The 12,197-nt window shown below is 42.6% G+C and overlaps 1 long non-coding RNA gene across 1 annotated transcript; it reads left to right on the top strand.

The window, feature by feature from the left end:
• The first annotated feature begins 2,051 nt into the window (after positions 1 to 2,051).
• On the top strand, positions 2,052 to 11,492 carry LOC140696989 (uncharacterized). Its single transcript, XR_012073787.1, has 2 exons — positions 2,052 to 9,484; positions 10,551 to 11,492. It is a non-coding gene; the product is annotated as an uncharacterized lncRNA (long non-coding RNA).
• Positions 11,493 to 12,197: the final 705 nt, after the last annotated feature.

The following is a 12,197-nucleotide window of genomic DNA, read 5'->3' as shown; positions in this document are numbered from 1 at the left end:
AAAAAATAATCAAAACCACACCCAACACTCTTGTCCTGTGATTGTTCCTTTACTCTTATTCTTTGGCTGATGCAGCACCTTTCCTCGCAGACCAGATTGGCCTTATTATACCGCAGAGGTTCACAAAATGCTAAGTGAAATGAGAAAGGCCCTCAGTCTCTGATAAGGCCGTTTCATCCTAGAGCCCGAGCAATACATTTCTTCTCCTTTGGCAGTCATTGACCTTTGCGTTATTTGACTACTTTAACTAAATATATATATATATATATATATAGTTTTCAACCGGAACCTTCAAAAGTGATAAAATGCTTCGGCAAAGACGGGGGTGGGGGGAGTTATAACTGCAGTTTTGCAACTAGTTTCAGTGCCCTGGTTTAAACATCCTTTGCTATGCCAATTCAACAGTGAAAAAAAAAATAATTGAAGAGATTCATGAAATCTTTTTTTTCAGGAGGGAAGAGAAATGAGTGTTTTTTAAATATGCCAAATCCAGACCAGTTGGGCAGATGTGAGATGCTGCTGAGCGAACAGAGTTAGGGCTCTTTCTCAGTGACTACCCCGCAACGCTGAGGGCTGTTGGGACGATCCTTGTCTTATGCTGGCAGCCCCAGGCAATGTGAGGAATAGACAGCGCATCCATACTTAAATTATATTGGGGGTCTATTTAGCCTGTAACAGAGACACTTGAAAAAGAGCTTTCCCTGGAGATTAATTGCCAGCTGGCTGTTGATGAGACTTCAGGCTCCCGAACACCTCCGGATGGACTTTTATTTCCAGGAAATGGCTTGGTGTCTTAATCATGACTTCTTACTTTACCTTCTAAAATAGAACTTTCTATTTGGGAACCTTTATTTGATGTGGTTTCTCCCTCGGATGCCGATCGGTCTATGTCATTAGGAGAGGAGTGAGTCAGCGGGACAATCCCCTCGGCGCGGTAGAGGGGGGCAGCTTGTGGGAGCTGGAGGCCTTCTTCCTGACCCCCCGGTTGTAGAGGAGCCATACTTCAGAGTGGCGGGTCCCGTGGGACTTCCCACTGGTTCACGGTGTGATGGCCATGCAGAAAGTACTCGCCCTTTGGAAGGAAAGTTATTAATACACTTGAAATTTCTAGGTGTGGAGATGCTTATTTATGGGGAGATATTACCTAAATGTAAAAGAAACCTCGACACCCCCCAACCCCCCAAAACCCCAATGTAGGCAAGACACCTCTTGCCCCACATAGACAGGCTTCCCTTCTGTGAGTGATGCGCTCGGTCAGGCTAGCTCTAATTGCAGACAGCCCTGACTCTTGAAGAACCTGAGGGCTAAAAATGGAACAGAAGCCACTGGCCTTAAACGCAGGTGTACGTTCTCCATCCTCATGGTGGGATCCTTATTCAGGAGGTTCCCACCAGCCCTTCGGTGCTGACTGTTCACTGTGGGAATCCGTTCTGATTGGTTGATGCCCATATCGTACACCGGTTGTTAAATATTTTGAACATCAGCTCCACCTATCATCGAATAGAACTGGGAAAGGAATAGCGTTTGAAAGGATGTGAATGGGTCAGAGGTGACACTCTCAGATGGGAACGGTCCCAGTAGTGAGTGCATTCACTGGGAGGAGCATAGGATGGTGAGGGCGGAATTGACTGGACCACCCAGAGGAGGCGTCAGTAAATTTGAGCCTTTAAAAGCCTTTCTTAAGAGGTCTGCAGGTGGAAGACACGTGGACTCATGAAACCCAGGGAACAAGAGTGGGCTGGAAAGGGAGGCGAGGCCAGGGTTCCAGAGCTCACAGGGATGGTGAGGCCGGGAGGCCGCCTGGGTGAACATGAGGGACACGGCTAGGGTGCGAACACCTCGACAGGTCACTAGGCTGATGGCCGGTGGCACTGGCTGCCCTGGGGGCACTGGGTGACGGCTGGCACAGCCCACGTGTCCTGTCCTCTGCCGTCTCAGCTGCTGCCTCTCTTCCTTTCTAGCACCAATACTGGGGAGCTGATCCACGCTGGGATGCATCCTGGGAGGGGGGGCTCAGGCTGGTGCTCAGATCTGCCCCCTCCACCTGCTTACCGTGCCCTTTCCATGGCCCCCATTACTCTTCTGAGTATTCAGAGTGGACCACAGGAAGTAATTCACATGCGCACCTGTTTTGTCAGCGGTGGGAGCTCTGAAAGTGGAAAGGCCGAACCTGTCTTACACTGTGGTCAGGGTACATCCACATCACTCTAACTTTCAATAGCTTTGATGTGTAAAAAAGTTCAAGCCTGTCTGTACTGTTTTTTTTCCTATCAAATTCACTATGTTACCCTTGGAGAGTTTAATGTAGCAGAATTCCTGAAAACAATCTGCATTTGGCTTTCGGATGTACTGTGTGGATTTTTCCCTAAGCAAAATTAACTGTCTACTTCTCTTTCTGGGAGTGGAATTAAGGTACATTATACTCCTTGATGTCATGGCGACACAAGGTGTAGGCAAGCTGGGCATAAACTGAGCCGGGATAAGACGAACACTTTCCTCTCAATAAACCACAAGGGGGTAACTGAGAGTGCATGGTATTCATAAAGTTCCCTGTTATCGCTTATCTTTGAGTGTACCTTAGTGTTGACTATTTCTGATAATAGTCTTTGGGGTTGGGAGAAACACTTCATGTTTAATGAGCTAACATATGCTGCTGGTTACGGGTTTTCAATTTTTCACGTGTATGTAGCCAGTTTTCACAATATTACGCTTCAGTGCCTTATGGAAGCAAAGGCTGAAGTCTCATCCACGTGTCCAAAGGCCCCTTGAAACTGGTTAGTGTACCTTTGGGGGAAAGATAGCCAACCTCCTATAGCGGGATCGAAATGTGTATCACTGGGGCTAGACGTGTGATTTGGAGTAGAGGGTCAGTGCTAAGGACCCCTTGGTGTTGCCAAGCAGAGGTCCAGCAGAGATGGGGAGATGGCTGTTTGAGGTGGACGCCTCATCCTGTCACCTCATCTTGTGATTCCTTTTTTAATCCTGGTGGATGTAGACCTCATGCACAGAGAGGCAGAATCTGCTGAAATGGGCTATGAAAAGAGACTTCTCTCTTTGTACTGGAATTTCAGCTAAAGCCTTAAAGTTGGGGGTAATGGGCTAAATAAACAACTCCACATTCATTCAGAATTTAAAGCGGAACCAGAGTTGTCCTTTTTTTTTTTAACTTTTTTTTAATTAAGTTATAATCATTTTCCAATGTTGTGTCAAATTCCAGTGTAGAGCACAATTTTTCAGTTATATATGAACAAACATCTAGTCCTTTGAACGCCTGCATCCATCAACCAGGTCTGCCTTATTGGAAGACTGACATTTATTGGGTACATTATTTTGAAGGGTATTTGTAGGAGTAAAGCCAGCTATGGGTCTTCTCCTCAGGGAAGGGAGAAGAGGAGAGGGTGTTGCTTCTTTTTGTTCTCATTCATTAGCCAAATGAAGAGGACCCAATAAAACCACCGGAATTTCTCATAGACTTTGGTGTTGCCTGCCGGAAGAGGTAACCGTGTCACATTTCCTGGCTGAATGCCAGTGAGGGTTCAGAAACACATGAGCTTGCCTATTCGAGCACAGAGTTCTCTGTAAAGGTTGGCAGGTGTCCCATGAAAAGTCTAGAGGTGGGAGGTTGGCCGGGGCGGCTCACAGTAGTAGACTCAGCAGTGGCTGAGCCAGCTGTACTTGCACTGCTCTGAGGGGCAAGACATTGGGCAAACGTGTAAATGGATCTGGGTTCAAGTTTGTCTTGAAAGGATCCTGTCTAAGAATGTGATCTTCTTGGGTAAGCGGACCCCAGAGATGCACTGCCAGGGCAGGAGCTGATGGAGCTGGGTTCAGCCAGGGGAAGAACTGTTTGGGTTCGGAGATGGTGCCACAAGGAGGAGCCCTAAATGGTCTTCAACACACCCTTGACTGCTGCCCACAAAATAAAGCCAGCACTTAAATGACAGAGGCACTTCAAGAACCCAGAGAGCACTGAAAACAGCACCAATTAATGAAAAATTCCTTTGATCTCTTCCCGCTCATCACTTTTGTCCCTGGAGAACCAGGAAACAGGCACTGGGTGGAGCGAGGTGGGGCATGAGGTACTTCCAAGAGAGAAAGCCAGACAACGACCCCTCCAACGATGCTGCTTCCCAAACCTGAAGCTGACCCTGAGCGGGGTGGAGAAAGAAGTTTTAATTGAATGCAAGTTTCAAGCTTTGATTTAAAAGAGTCTGGACTGGATTTTTAAATTCCTGAAGATGGGACTGTTTTTGAATGACTGAAATTGACTTGAAAATGATGGAATCTGCCCCAGGGATGGGTGGGAGAAAAGAAAACAATTTCCTGATTATATCATACCCAGTTAAACCCTGTATAAACCTGGTAAAACTCTGCATTCCAGATGTACTAATGCAGCTTGTTTACTTTTACAAGCTACGTTGGCTTTACTCTGAAGACCTACCAAGATAGCGGTAGTTTCAGGCACAAAATGTCTATCTGCACTCTGGGTAGTTAAGGGCAGGCAAGAATTCACCCAAGGGGAACAGAGCATAATGCTTTCCAAGGCAAGGGCATCACAGGGAAGACCCATTCCAGATCATCCTATCCTCTCTAGAGCCAGGAGAAGACTCTTCGGGCTCTGGCTGGATTTTTTTCCAAGGTAGTTTTTAGCCCTTCTTTCCAGCCCCTGGGACCCACATGGCTTCCTTCCTCCTCATTAGGATGAAAAACCCAATTCTTGCAGCGCCTGTTTTCTCCACAGGCAGCACTCATTTTGAAGGGTCAAAAGGATCAAACTGAGCTCCTGCGGACCACTGAAAGCTAACGATGTCTTTGGAAACTTTTCTGACACCTTCCACTCAAAGTCCCCCAAAAGAATCCAGGAATCCTTTCATTATCTGTATTCAGACTAAGAATCAAAAGCAGGCAGGGTGTCGTCTCATCTGCTCCAAGAGCACTTTCTTCTCAGAGTTCACTTTAGAAGCCTCACAATTAAGCATACACAAACAAGAAATAAGAAAGCCTCAACAGCTTCCTTTGCGAATCACAGATCAACAAGCATTTATGCTAATCATTCCCGTATATTGCTTTCTTTGACCATATCTCAACTTGAAGACCATTTTCTGTGGTCGTGTGCTGGCAGCTCCATGGTAAAGACTCAAGAGAATATTTTCCAAAGAACAGTAGGGCGTTGCTAAGGTCCCCAGGGACTGATTGGAGCTATTCTTTGATAGTCCTTTTTCCTGTAGGTGACAAAACATTGCTTGAATTGCACTTCTTCTTTGCAGAGGCAGAGGCAGAGGTAGGAGAAACAGATGAGTAGTGTTTCAGAAGTGAGAGATCTTGGGCTTTCCTTCCAATGCTGCCACAGACTTCCAGCAAAACCCGAGGTTTAAAGCCAAATATTTTGTTAAGTACTTTAAAGCCAGAGTTGTTACACAAAGGGCAGTAGAGCCTTTTTGGAAGCTATGCTTATGTTGCCTTTTGTTTTGGAAGAAATTAGCTCCTAACATCCAAATTCTAGTCAATAAGGCCTTTTCCTTAATTTCAAACCCAACCAATAAATCTGGCTTTTGTTCATTTTATTTTTTCCTTCTTGAGCTGGTCAGATTTCTCATTATTGGCACAATATTTTAAATTACTTTTAGATTGAGTTGAACTCTTTTTTGATGGTATGAGAAAAGCATTGAAGATATACTCCTGGCTCCCAAGAATAGAAAAAGTTAGCAATTGGAGGAACCACAGCAATGTGTGCCCAGTAAAGACAGTGGGTGAGGGTCAGTGGGTATCTTGGTTGGAAGTCTCTGGTTTTGTAGGAACTGTAGGACAAAACTTGTAAAATCTTTTCATTTTTTTGAAACTAGAATTTCTTATTGAGGACTCAGCTCTGTTCTTCTTTCATCCTGAAGAAAACTCAGCTTTGGTTGTTAGAGGCTAGGTTGGCCAACTCATACCCAGCTTTGACTTCAGTTCATACTGAAGATTTCTACCGCAAATGTCTCCTGTTTGGCTCAAATTAATAAATCTCCTTTACTTTTAAAGGCAGGGACCATTAATTTTGTTTCAAGCAACTGAGAATGAAAGGGAAGTCAGAACACATGGCTTTAGTGTGGTCTTTTGAACAGAAATCTCTCAAATGGCCAAGAAACCAGGGCAAGGGTCATTGAAGACAGACATCAACCTGGATTCATGATGAGCTCCCTCAGTCTCCCTTCTGGGATCAGAATCTTTCCCTGACTCCAAAAAGTTCCTTGGCCAGATGACAGTTTTCTTAGATATTTTTATTTTTTCAGGAGGGTAGACACTGATTGTTGTGTCCTCAGATGCTCACTGGAGTACTCTACCTCAAACAATAGACTACCTGCATTCACTGCTCTGCTGGCTTTTTGAATTTCAATTGCCATGCTTTCTGGAAACTTCTTCCCAGCAGTTCTGACAGCTTTGAGTATTTAATGCTGGTTGAACTCTTTCCTAGATTCATCTTGTCTCTCCAAGGGCTGTGTCTTAGCTGCTGGCTGCAGTTTCTCTTCTCTTGTTAGGAGTCTCAAGACTCCTACAACCAAAGGAGGTAGGAGAACACTTTTGGTTCAAGTTGGTGCACTGAACATGCACGTCTCACCTTCCTCCCTCCTGAAACACCTCTAAGAACTTAAAGTCAAATAATTTTTTAAAAGGCATAAAGCAATAAAGGTGGGGAGCAGGCCACCCCTAGTATCTGAGGAGCCCCTGAGCTTGGAGGGCCATGCCATATGTCTAAATATTTTAAAGTTATACATCAAGTAAACAGAATATTGTAGTTTATCCTCCTCCTTTGACAAATATACCCTCATAATGACAAAACTGAAATATATGTGTATATTTCATACTAAATAACCACAGAGTGCAACTTCAAAATTCATTTCACTTTTTTCAAAGCCATGATTCACTTTGGGAAGAGATAGCAGTGCACACACATGAGCACCATAGCACACGTGTGGATCTAATTTCAGCTCTTGCAAAGAGCTGTTTTTGGCGATCCCTCAGGTCCAGAGGCACGAGTTGGTGATGCAGCCTTCTGGATTGACTCAAAAGGAAACTCACACAGGCCCTAGACCTGTTCTGGGGGTGACCTGGAAAGGACATTTGGGGATCCTGTATACCCAGAATGTGATCCCAAAAAGGATGGTGAAGACCCTGGGTGACCATACTCCTTGCTTCAAAGAATCTTTGCCTCTTCAGGATGGGAGCAGCTCAGAGCCAGGCCCCCTCTTGACCAGATCTGAGGCAGTACTGATGGGATGAGCCAGAGAGGAGCCCAGAGCAACATGATTCTTTCTGGAACTGGAAAAAAATTAATAAGCAGAAACTGTTTTAGCAGACACAAGAAGGCTCAATTTCCCATCAACAGTGAGGGAAAGGAAGAACCAACTGAGTTTAACTACAAAATCCTCAAAAGATTTGAAATTGGGAGGCTCAGGGACATCCAAAAGTGAGGATCTCCTTTAAGAAAGAAGAGTTGGAAGCTACTTAAGAAGCAATGAGATCCCTAGGTTCTTGCTTCTGCTCCATACTTCTAGGGCAACCACCCTTCTCTTATGCAAGAAAGGAAGTACCCTTATTATCTGGAAGGGGTTAAAGAAAGACTATGGGCCAGGAGCAGTCAGGCATTATCGAAGGCAGGATGCCAAACTGAAAAACTGGAGCTTTTACCCAAATATATCTATGGAATGGGGAGACCCAACAGCTACCTCCAGCTCTCTCCCCTCATTCCCATTCAGGAATCCTGGAAGAAAATTGGAAGATCTTCTGTGAAAAATATGATTGGGTTTTCGCAGTCAACAGTGCCCCTCATCTGATCACAGCTTCTGAGTCTTTTAGTTCTTCATAGGGGTGGACAACCAACAATTAGCAGAGGCCTGAAAAAGACTTGTAATAATAAAAGCAATAAGAAAAAAGCGTTCTAGAAGAAACCAATTGTGCACGAAAAAAGAGTTCAAACAAGTAATATCCTCACATTATTTTAGAAAAGATATAGCACCCATGGATAAAGAACAGGCTGCCATAAAATATTCTGAGAATATAAAATAGATTTGAAAATTAAAAACTTGATGGTAAAGAAGAAAATTCAATCAAGAGTTGGAAGATGACATGGAAGAAATCTCTTCAGAGTAGTACAAAATGGTAAAAATAAATAAACCATAGGAGAGAAAAAATTATAAAGCTAGCCCAGGTGGTCTAATAGCTGAATATCAAGTATTCAGAAAGGATAATAACAAAGAAAATGATAGAATATAATCCACTAAATAATTTCAAGAAAAATTCCCTGAATGGAAAGACATGAGTTCCCAGACTGAAAAGCTTACAGTGTCTAGAAAATTGAGAATAGATCCACACTGAGATAATCCATGTGAAATTTATCTCAAATCACTGGAGCACCAAGGAGAAAATTCTACAAGCTTCCAGGGTGAGAGAGAAAAGAGAGAGAGAAAATGAATGAGTAATAACAAAATTCCCCAAATGAAAAGCACATCCCATGCCAAAGAATCAGAATGATGAGATACTTCTCAAAGACCCAGGAACAGGAAATTGGAACATATTGGAGCAATGGCTACAAAATTCTGGAGGAAACCAAAATTTCCAATCAAGAATTTTATACCCAAGTATGCTATTAATGAATGTGAGGCTAGAATAAAGAAATTTTCAGATGTGTGAGGTCCCCCCAATTTTAACCTCTCTTTAATGCTCCTCAAGAAGTTATTGGTGGATGTGTTCCCTTAAAAACAAAAGCAAAGACAACACCAAATAATCAGAAGACACGGTGTGTCAGTCAGTGCTATGTGTTCACCATACAATTTCCTCTTCCCAGAACAAGGAAGACTACATATCCCAGCATCCCTTGCAGTTATATTGAGGCCACGGACCACGAACGAATGAATCATGGACCATGGAATGTAGGAAGAAGTGATGTAACCCTTCCATCAAGTCTGGATATAAAAATATCCAGAATGATCGTCTGGTCTCTTTGCTTTCCATGCTCACTTTGAGGACTTTCTATGAGCTGCAGAGCCACCTGATCTGAGCCGAACTGTGATATGAGTGAGAAATTAAAAAGTATTAAGTTGAGTCATTGAGATTTGGGGTTTGCCTACTGTAGCAACTAATGTTGCTTTCTCACACTCACAGGAAGTGGGTGCTGATGTGACAGAAACTTAAACTCTGTGGCATTTGCTTAGTTGCTCAGTGGTGTGCAGTGAAGGAACTGATATCAGAAACTGAGAAAATGGGGACCTAAGTCACACAGAGGCCCACATTAGATAAAAGTATCACTGGCTGTGACGTGGGAGCCAGCAGCACAAGGAGAACTGGTTACACAGAATGAGAGTGTTGATGGGTGTTGGTCACTCTGGGATTCATTTGGCAAGTTGCCTTAGGAAATAACTGGCTGGTCTATGAGGAGAAAATCGAGTGAATAAAAAGCGTATGGAAATTTGGGCCCCAAAAGCCATCTTCTTGTAAAGAACAAAAGGTAAGAGACGTAGAGTAAAACTTTGCAGTTAGAGAAAGTGACTTGAGTGTGACGGTCCCACTCAAGCTTCATAGCCTCCATGTGGTTGTCATTAAATTGGGAGAGAGATGTGGGGGGAAGAGGAGGGAATGAAATAAGTCTGTATTTAGAAGGCAGGACTATGTTTAGAGGAGAACTTTGTGTATGGTTTGTGCATATGATTTAAATTGATTAAATAATGTGTGTTATTTCAAATATTTTGAGTTGATTGGTGAACCTTTGAGTTCTGTGACCTTTGAGATAACTTGCCCAAGAGCATAGTTGGAAGCTACCATTGCATTAAGGTAATTTTCTCTATGACGTCCCCCAAAGCGAAACACCTGCTTTGTCACACACACACGCACACACACACACCCAGCTGACAGAACTAGCGCTCTGCCTTTCATCGTAGGCCTCTCTTCGTAAAGAATGTATAATTTAAACTATACTTTAAATTTTATACTATGATGAGTTAATGAAAAACAGCAAGTAGATTTTTGGTTGGTTTTGTAACTTACCAAAATCCATAATTTTGTGATAGTAGATCTGTGTCATTTTAATGTCGACAACTTTTTGTAATTTATCTTACAGTGTTGTACACTTACCACTGTGATTCCTGTCTGTTTTTAGTGGATTTTATGATTAATGCATTTCTTTGGATAAAAAATTAAGTCGGAGGGCTTTTTTTCTCTGACGATGAGCCAGATTTAATTGATTGATCTCATAAGGAGGACTAGCTTTGCTAACTAGGTTGTGTCCTAGATATTTTTCATAAATTGAATAAGCTAAATATGGAACTCTAAGGATTTGACTATGTATGTATAATGATGTATTTATAATATTTATCATATATTTATAGTTATATAATTATATATTTACGGTGTAGACTATATAGCATATATAATATAAATATTTATATATTATATGCAATTTATAATTATAATTTTAATAATAATCACATAAAATATGTATATAATAATTTATAATATAACAATATGTATTATAATTTATAAAAAGCATACTGAAATCAACAAATTTATTTCCATAGCATTTTCTGAGTGAATCGGATTAGACAAAATAACTGCAACAACAACAACAAATCCCACATGAAAGTGGCATCAGTCTTGGTCTAAAATGCCTCCTTCTCTGCACTTGGCCACGACCCAGCTTCAGTGTCTTCTGTGGTTGGCAGATTGTCCCCCAAAGTGTCTATGCCCTAATCCCTCGGATCTGTGACTGTTACATCACATGATAAAAGGGATTTTGTAGATGTAAGTAAGGTAATGGACCTTAAAATAGATTATCCTGGATTATTCAGGTGAGCTGGATCTATTACATCAGTCTTTAAAAGCAGTGAACTTTCTCCAGCTGGAGGCAGGAGAACGTGGCAGAAGGAGAAGCCAGAGGGATTTGAAGCACAAGAAGCATTTTAATACGTATCGTTGGCTTTAAAGATGAAGAGAACCATGATCAAGTCTCTAGAAGTTGAGACAACCTCTGGCTGACAGCCACCAAGGATACAGGGAGCTCAGTTCTACAATGAAAAGGAACTGAATCCTGCCAACAGCTCAAGTGGGCCCAGAAGCGCATTCTTTCCAAAGCTTCCACAGAAGAGCTGAAGCTGGCCAACACTTTGATTTTGGCCTTGAGACCGAGTTGGAGAGAAACCAGGTGAACCCATCCTACCTACAGAACTGTGACAGAATAAATTTTTGTTGCTTTAAGTCACTAAATCGTTGGTCACTTGTCATGGCAACACTAAAATGAATATATACCCTCCTAGCTCTCAGGACAGTGCTGTACTTGAAGCTGCTTGTTTGCTTGTTAATTTTATTTTCTTTCCTCTGGAAGAGTAGTCATTACTGCAAAAAATGTGACTACTGTGTGTTTTGGTCACAATGTCTTACACATGCATGCTTCGGGGATATGGCAGGTTTGGTTCCAGACCACTGCAATAAAGCGTATATTGCAATAAAGTGAGTCAAACGGATTTTTGGTTTCCCAGTGCATATAAAAGTTATGTTTACCCTATGTTGTAGTTTATTAAGAGTGCAATAGCATTATGTCTAAAAACAAGGTACATACCTTAATTTAAACATTTTATTGCTAAGAAATACTACCATCTGAGCTTTCAGCAAGTCCTGGTCATTTTGCTGGTGAAGGGTCTTGCCTCCATGTTGATGACTGCTGGCTGATCAGGGATGTGGTTGCTGAAGTGTGGGGTGGCTATGGCAATTATTTAAAATAAGACAATGTGATTTGCCACATTGACTGATTCTTCTCTCCACAAACGATTTCTCTGTAGTGTGCGATGCTGTTTGATAGCATTTTACCCACAGTAGAACTTCTTTCAAAATTGGAGTCAGTCAGATGTGAGGGCAATCTGGCTGCAACATCTGTCACCCCATTGATCTTCAGGGTTGATTCGGCTGATCTGGCTGGCTAGGCGGGTGTCCCCTTCCTCCCTCACCCCTCCACGTGCTTCCCTCCCGAAGCTACGTGCTCAGTGGAAGAGGACGACCATCCCTGACAGAGGAGGACCGTTCTTCTTGGTCAAGGGTATACGAGTAGCTGTGCTCTCCTGCTAGACCCTCCACACAAGCTCTCAAGTCCAAAATTAAAGTCGGTGCTCTCAAATGCTGGGGCTGCTTTTTCAGCTAAGTTTACGTGATATTCTAAATCCTTTGCTGTCATT

Source organism: Vicugna pacos, chromosome 6 (genome assembly GCF_048564905.1).
Source record: "Vicugna pacos chromosome 6, VicPac4, whole genome shotgun sequence".
In the NCBI taxonomy this organism is placed as follows: Eukaryota; Metazoa; Chordata; class Mammalia; order Artiodactyla; family Camelidae; genus Vicugna; species Vicugna pacos.
Note: the sequence above shows the minus strand (reverse complement) of the source record. Positions and strands in the feature narration are given on the sequence as shown.